Source organism: Capsicum annuum, chromosome 7 (assembly GCF_002878395.1).
Source record: "Capsicum annuum cultivar UCD-10X-F1 chromosome 7, UCD10Xv1.1, whole genome shotgun sequence".
NCBI lineage: Eukaryota > Viridiplantae > Streptophyta > Magnoliopsida > Solanales > Solanaceae > Capsicum > Capsicum annuum.
Window position 1 is genome coordinate 218,901,819 of NC_061117.1, and position 8,157 is coordinate 218,909,975.

The following is an 8,157-nucleotide window of genomic DNA, read 5'->3' on the forward strand; positions in this document are numbered from 1 at the left end:
GTGAACATAGGCAATGGGATGGGCGGCACCTATGTAAAGAATTCTAGCGGCACCTATGTAAAGAATTCTAGTGACTTAAACACTCTGTTTTGGGGACAAAGTGGTCCTTTTCCACCCTTACTTAGCCCTAAAACACGAAATTTAGTTCCAAGGACCCCAAAATACATATTCATTCATCAAAAGTGCTCAAAGATTCTCCTTCGGGTTTCAAAATAAAAACCCAAATAGTTCAAGATTTGACCGTAGGTTTTCAAAGATAATTACATATTTGGAATCACCAATCCGCAAGCTTCAAGAAACATCTATTATCCTTGGAAATAGAGGTACGTGGGGTTATCCAAAAATCTCATGGGTATAGTTTTTATGAACATGCATGCTTTTAAATGGGGGTTTTCAATCAAATGCTAATAACTTGCTTTCAATATGATTTCTAAGTCATCCTTCTTTATGTCATGGGAATTGTTTGCCTATATACTTCAATGGTTGAAACCATGCATATGTGATTTGAGATTTTCCATGGAAGTTTGATAAATATGAATGATAAATTGCTTTCAAATTCCAATGATAATGTCTTGATACCTCATATCATATATGGAAGTGATATTGAGGACTTGCAAGTCGGGTATGACGATACCCTACAGAACATGATATGTGATTGAATCAGATGAAATTTGAATGCATTGATTTTTACATAAGAAAGGTGGATGCCCGAAGAAGGCGTTTGAGATGTAAGGGCTCATCGCTGGAAAATGTGTTTGCCGACACGAAATATTGGTACCAAGCTAAGTGATCTTATGTACTTGACTACATTTCATTCCCAAATTGGGACTATAGGTAGGAGCCCGGGCTAAGTGATCTTGGGCACTACCATTGGGTCGAGACACCATATTATGTGATCTTGAGTGTCTCTCCCTCACTTATACTCTAATCTCGGCGGCAACCGAGGTTAGACAGTTGGTGTAAATTATGTAGGGTATTCCACCTAGCTCAGTTGCATTTCATTGTTGTTGAGAAACTATTGCATTATGCCCATGCGTTTTCAAATGATTTGATATGAAATTGCTTTATAATGACTCTCAACTATGTTTTGTAAAAATATTATGTTTTGTTTTGATATCTCTGCGTGCCAGTACTTTTGTGCTGATCCCCTCCCCTCTCCAACCTCTCAGGTTCAGAGGCCTAGTCTAGGGGTCAAGAGAATCAGTAGATCATTCAGACAGAGTTGCAGAGACACGTGGTGAGCCTTCTATGTTTCGGAAGGTCTTATGTCCTGCAGTCCTTTTATCTTATATTTAGTTTTGGGGTCTACTGGGGGCCTTATCCCAGTTTATATACAGTTACTTGACTTCATTTGTTAGAGATTTTCGCAGACAGTTGTTTAGAGGTTGATTGATGTTGGGAGAACTTTATTTCCCCATTATTGTTTTTTTTCATATTTATGATCATGTTTTCGAATTATTGTGTTTCTTCCGCATTACTTTGATCATATGAATTAGGTGCATGATTACCAAACAGATAGGGGTGTTTCGGGCCTCCATGGTTCGAAATGCTCGTCACGGCCAGGCCCTGATTCGGGTCGTGACAAAAAGTGAAGTAATTACTCAACATCATGAAATTGAAATTAAATTAAAATTCTCATCTCTAAGGAACTGCGAAAGTTCGATAAATTTGAAGAAAAAAAGTGAAGTAATTATTCAACATCATGAAATTGAACTTAAATTAAAATTCTCATCTCTAAGTACCAACTCTGTAATATAGAACTAGACTTTTTTTTTTATTTTACCAAAGCTTAAGAACTAAACTTCTAAATGCTCACCATAAGACAGATGGCTTGATTCACACAACAGAGCTTCCTAATCATAGTCAATGACATATAATAAGTATCAAATTGTGCACCAAAATAAGTACATCATTGCAACATGTGATGCAAGGACTTCTAAGTTGGTATCGTCACGAGGCAGCACATTACAAATGCTATAAATCCCTCCGAAAATTTTTATGAAGTCACTAGTTCACTGATGTGATTGTTAAACCACAGAACACAAGGGATACACAAAGTAGAGATGTAACTCGTCATAGAGTGTATCCGCTTATCTTGACAAGGGTATCAAATGTGCTCTAAAAAGAATATATTAATAAATAAAATTCTGACTGATATGCATGATACAGTTTTCTACTTATCCAGAGGCTCTTGTTTCTCTTTATTCAGATGTTTCAATGAGCTTATCATCAAATAATTATCAAGCAAATCAAACAAAAAAAATATGTTTCCATGAGCTTCTTCTTCTCCACATATTACGATAAATGGAAGGGAAGGGAAGCAGTAAACGATTGACATCCTCTACCACGTACTTACCCATGAAGCACCAACTAATGTAAATTGTTACTTCTCTCACATTCTCCACTATTCCAATGCCTTTACATAATGCTGTCCATAAAAGGAAAAAAAAAAAAAAAAAACTTCCCTTGGTGCTTTGGGGACTTATATGAGGAGCAAGAGAAATCCATATATTCTATAGAAATAATAATCTGTGAAGATCATCCTTCTGCCCTCCCCATATGACCATATCTATATCAGTTCTATGAGTTAGATTTTTCCTGTACAGTAATTCAAGCAAACTGTTAAGTTCTTCTATTTCCCAATCTTAAAGTTTCTTCTATAATATTAATACAAAAGTACTTCTCTCTATTCCTTATTGAAGCCAAAACTGTTATTTGATAGTTGGAGATGCTAGATAGGTAGAGAATCAGTGTATAGGTTGTGTATATTTTTACCATGTTGATAAATAAGTTTGGTCGCACTGTACATATTGGTAAGTTTCCCATTTTATACAAGGTAAATAACTATATTAACAATCGGGGAGGAAAATCCCATATACAAGCCATATACCAAAGGAGAACCTACCTTTTACTTTGGTAGATTCTCTACTTTTTGGTGTACCTCTTGTATACGAAAACTTTCATTCCCATTGTTAATAATATCACTTATCTTATTAAAAAACACACAAAAAAGAACCTACATAAATATATGATTCTCAAAAAAAAGAGACCCAATATTCTATACAAGGATTTTTTCTTTTTTTTTGAAACTAGTAACTTTGTGTATATTCCTCAAAAACAGTACTGAAACTATCTTCTATTCAAGGATCTCAAGAGAACACCAAATGAAACTAGAATATTTTATTTATTTATTTATTCTATAACCATGATGTCCGGCTAGCTTACGCTCACCTCGACTAATTCCATGGCAAATCTGACACCTCCCCACAATAGGTACCATATAACTGTCCACCAGGCAAAAACATATGGGAAGAAATCACCTAGTATTTTGCCTTCGTTGAGATTTGAACTTGAGACCTCATGGTGTTCAACCCACTTCATTCACCACTAGGCAAGAAACTAGAATTTAAACTTCATTTTTATCTACCATGAAACTTCTCAATGCTCGATCTTCTATGCCAAACCTCAACTTCCGTTTCTTCAAGTATAACTCTGTTGAACAGCCTCTTTTCACCCCTTAAAGCGCCTATTTTCATAGGATAAATGGCTACTTCCAAATTGACAAAGTGGTACGTTTTCACCTCCTAACCCGACTTCTACCAAAGTTTTGTGGTTGCTTCAATGCTCGGTCATAGCCATCGTAAGATCATTAAATTCATATTACCAGAAGAATGATAGACTAAACTCCCTGTATCAGTCTCTTAAAGATGCATTCTCTCCTCAAATATCCTTGTGAAGCAGAGATAGCATATCACAAATATCCTTGATGTTAAGAGCAATGTATAGAAGAGGAAGTTCAATTAGTTGACTTCCTAGATTACTGTAATTAGTTCCCAGTGAAAATTTTTGGCAGTGGCCAGAGGAATACAGAGTTTACCAATTTCAGGAAAAAAAAAACATTTTTCGGGTAAATGCAAATAACTAAGTATATGTAGTTATACTTGGGCCCGTTCAGTTTGCAGCGTAAGATATTATAATATACTTATTAAACTATGTATTAATTATACATTGTTCGGTCACTTTTCTTGTGGTTGTCCCTGAGAGAAATAATGGAGAAAATACTATTATTGGATTGTGTTTGTACATAATTACATTGACACCCTATTTATAGACACTACATTACAATTTTTTTTCATGTAGGAGTTTGTATACTATTCCTATTCCTACTCATATTCTAACACTCCTCCTCAAGTTGGTGCAAACAAGTCATATGCACCTAGCTTGTTACAATTACAAATGTAATTAATACGAGGACGGGTGAGAAACTTGGTGAAGATATCTGCAAGTTGATCACTTGACTTCACAAATTTTGTAACAATATCTCCCGAGAGTATTTTTCCGACAAAGTGACAATCAATCTCTATGTGCTTGGTCCTCTCATGGAACACTGGATTAGACGCAATATGAAGGGTTGCTTGATTATCCACATACAAGTTCCATCTTACCAGTTTCTCCAAAATTTAAGGCTCTTAGCAATTGTTTGATCCAAACAAGCTCGCAAGTAGCTGCAACCATTGCTCAATATTCTACTACAACACTAGATCGAGCAACCACACTTTGTTTCTTACTCTTCCAGGACACCAAATTACCTCCTACTAAAACACAATATCTGGATGTAGAACATCTATTAGAGGGTAATGCCCAATCAGCATCTGTATATCCAATCTCGAAGAGTAGTCCTTTACCTGAAGATGACTTTATATATCGCAAAATACGAACAATTGCATCCCAATGACTATCAGAGGGGGAGTTCATAAACTGACTTACAACACTTACAGGAAAAAACATGTCAGGTCTAGTCACTGTGAGATAATTCAACTTTCCAACCAACCGCCTATATCTTCCAGGATCACTGAGTGGCTCCCCTGTCCAGGGAAAGTTTAGCATTTGGATCCATAGGAGTGTCAATAGGTCAACATCTCATCATTCTTGTCCCCTCAATAATATCTAAAGCATACTTGTGTTAAGAAATAACAATACCCGATCTGCACTGAGCAACCTTAATACCTAGAAAGTATTTCAGTTTGTCGAGGTCTTTAGATTGGAAATGTTGAAAGAGATGTTGCTTCAAGTTAGTGATACCATCTTGATCTTTGCTGGTGATAACAATATCGTCAACATAAACCACCAAATAAATACATAGATTTGGTTCAGAATGGCGATAAAACACTGAATGATCAACTCTGCTACGAATCATGCCAAACTCCTGAATCACTGTGCTAAACTTTCCGAAGCAGGCTTGAGGGGACTGTTTCAAACCATAGAGTGACTTGCGCAATCGACATACAAGAATATTCAGAAACTAGATCAGAAAATGCCTCACTCGTCCAACGCGTGACCGAGATATCGCCGAAAAATCTCACTATTATCGGTGCGTGAGGGTGCGTACTGAGATGTTTTTTGGTGGTTATCGTCGGGGTTAGTCGTCGGAGATTATAGAGCCTCGTTGTACTATTGGTTTTCGCACAACACGTACCAAACGGAAGATGACACAAGTCATCAACTGAAAACTGAAGCATAGTGGCCTTGTTTTTTGTTTTCTCTCTCTCTGAAGTTTCTCATCAAAGATCTGATACCATGTGAGAAATAATGGAGAAAATATTATTATTAGATTGTGTGTCTACATAATTACATTGACACCCTATTTATAGACACTACATTACAATTTTTTTCCATGTAGGATTTTGTATACTATTTCTATTCCTACTCATATTCTAACAATCCCCATAAACTTTGCATTGGTTATGCATTATTTGGTTGTATTTTTATTGCCCTGAAAAATAATATTCACACAACTTATGCAAGAACCTATGCATTATTTTATAAGCGGGAGAATGTGGAATAAGAATGTGCGAACAAACAATACATAGATGAAAGCTATTAAAATGAACAAAAAAATACATGCAGTAAATAATAACTTTTTAAAAAATATTTTTAAATATACACTATATAGTAATTTTCAATAGAATACAAGCATTGTTAATCCATACCATACAATCTCTGCACTATAATCCATACGTACAATTCTTGCATTATCCCTGCATATAGATTGGATCCCCGAGAGTTAGATGGGGCAGTCCGACTTTGGCCAGTGCACTAGATATAGGGGATAAGTTGATGGAGAGGAAGGCTTGGGGGAGTGGAGGGGATATAGATAGTATATGGGATGAGACTGTCAACTGCATCAGGGAGACAGCTAGAGAGGTATTGGGGGTCTCGAGTGGTTGTTCAGGCAAGTACCAAGGGGACTAGTGGTGGAACGAAGAAGTGGAGGCCAAGAAGAGAGAGTATGCAAAGTTGGCGGAGAGTAAGGATGAAGAAGATAAACAAAATAATAGGGAGGAGTATAAGATTAGTAAGAGAGAGGCGAAGTTTGCGATCATGAGGGATAAGGATGCTGATTTCGAGAGTTTATACACAGTATTAGATAGTAAATATGGGGATATAAAGTTGTATAGGCTCGCCAAGGTCAAGGAGAGGAGGACTTGAAGACCTGGATCAGGTAAATTGTATTAAGGATATGGACGGCAAAGTTTTGTGGAGGAGGGTCATATTAGGAAGAGATGGCAGTCTTACTTCTATAAGCTCCTGAACAATGGTAAGGATACTAGCTTTGTGTTGGGGGATTTGGAGCATTCCGAGAGGTTTCATGATTATGGCTATTATAGGCGCATTAAGGTTGAGAAGGTTAAGGGGGCTATTTGTAGGATGCGTAGAGGTAGAGCGATGGGGCCAGATGAGATTCCGGTGGATTTTTGGAAGTGCACAAAAGGGGTAGGTATGGAGTGGTTGACTCGATTGTTTAACATAATTTTCAAGATGCGAGGATTCTTGAAGCTTGAAGGTGGAGTACGATGATTTTGTTGTATAAGAATAAGGGTGACATTTATGATTGCAATAATTATAGGGGTATCAAGTTGTTGAGTCCACTATGAAGGTTTGAGAGATGATGGTAGAGTTTAGGTTGTAGAGGATTGTTACTATCTCTAAAAATTAGTTTGGATTTATGTCAAGACACTCGACTACAGAAGCCATCCATCTCGTCAGGTGGAGCAGTTTTGGGACATCAAGGGTCGACGCTTAGTCGGTTTCTTTTTACCGTGGTGATGGATGTTTTGATGCGACACATTCAGGATGAGGTGCCCTATTATTTGCTTTTTGCAGATGATGTAGTTTTGATTTATGAGACTCGTATTAGAGTTAATGCTAAGTTGGAGGGTGTAATACCCCGGGAAATTTTTCATTGAAATTTTATGCGTAAACGTGTTGGGTTCTATCTTCTAGAATGAATTATAAATTTTTCGTGCAGAATGTCTTAGATTATGACCCACCATTGCGTAGATTATCAAATAAGCTTTCCAACTATATGTGGATCATCCAAAACGGACACCCGAGCGACGAGTTATGAACATTCTGATCGAACCATGAATAGTAGTGAACATAAAACGTGCAGGAAAAAGTACTGAGGCCTGGCGTATTTTTTCTCCAACTTTAAACGATCATAACTCCTTATACATAATGATCTGGGTGATCTACTATATATCAACGGAAAGATCTACGAGTCCTCTTTCCAATGAAATTAGTTTCATCCAATTTGTCTATCGGAGCAAAACGTTATGATCGATCTACTTTAGCCTATCAAAAGTAAATTTTTGGGTCAACTTGAAATGATTATAACTCCTCGTACATAATGATCTAGGTGAGATACTATATATCAATGAAAATATATGAGAGTCCTCTTTCTAATGAAATTAGTTTCATCCAATTTGGATATCGGAGTAAAACGTTATGGTTGATCTACTTCAGACTATCAAAACAGTCTACCAAATGACAGATTCGAGAATTATTTGATTTTTAGGGGCGTTTTGGTCATTCCCCCTCACCCAAAATCCGTCCAAACCCTATGTTAAAGCCTATTAGAAGCATTATATGTTATATTTCATCAAATTCCCTCAAAAAGAAAACCCTAAGCTCCTACATCCAACTTCAAGAACCTCCAAAGTCCACCATTAATTCTGCAAATTTATTTAAGATTCCAAGTTCCTAGTTCAAGAACTTCAAGAACCTCCAAAGTTCACCATTAGTTCTGAAAATTTATTCAAGATTCTAGGTTCCTAGTTCAAGAACTCCAAGAACCATCATTCAAAGGCACGATTA

At 36.7% G+C, this 8,157-nt stretch overlaps 1 pseudogene; it reads right to left on the reverse strand.

Annotated features, from left to right (window-relative positions):
• The window catches only part of LOC107876888, a 30,732-nt pseudogene extending 26,860 nt beyond the window's left edge, over positions 1-3,872 (reverse strand).
• Positions 3,873-8,157: the final 4,285 nt, after the last annotated feature.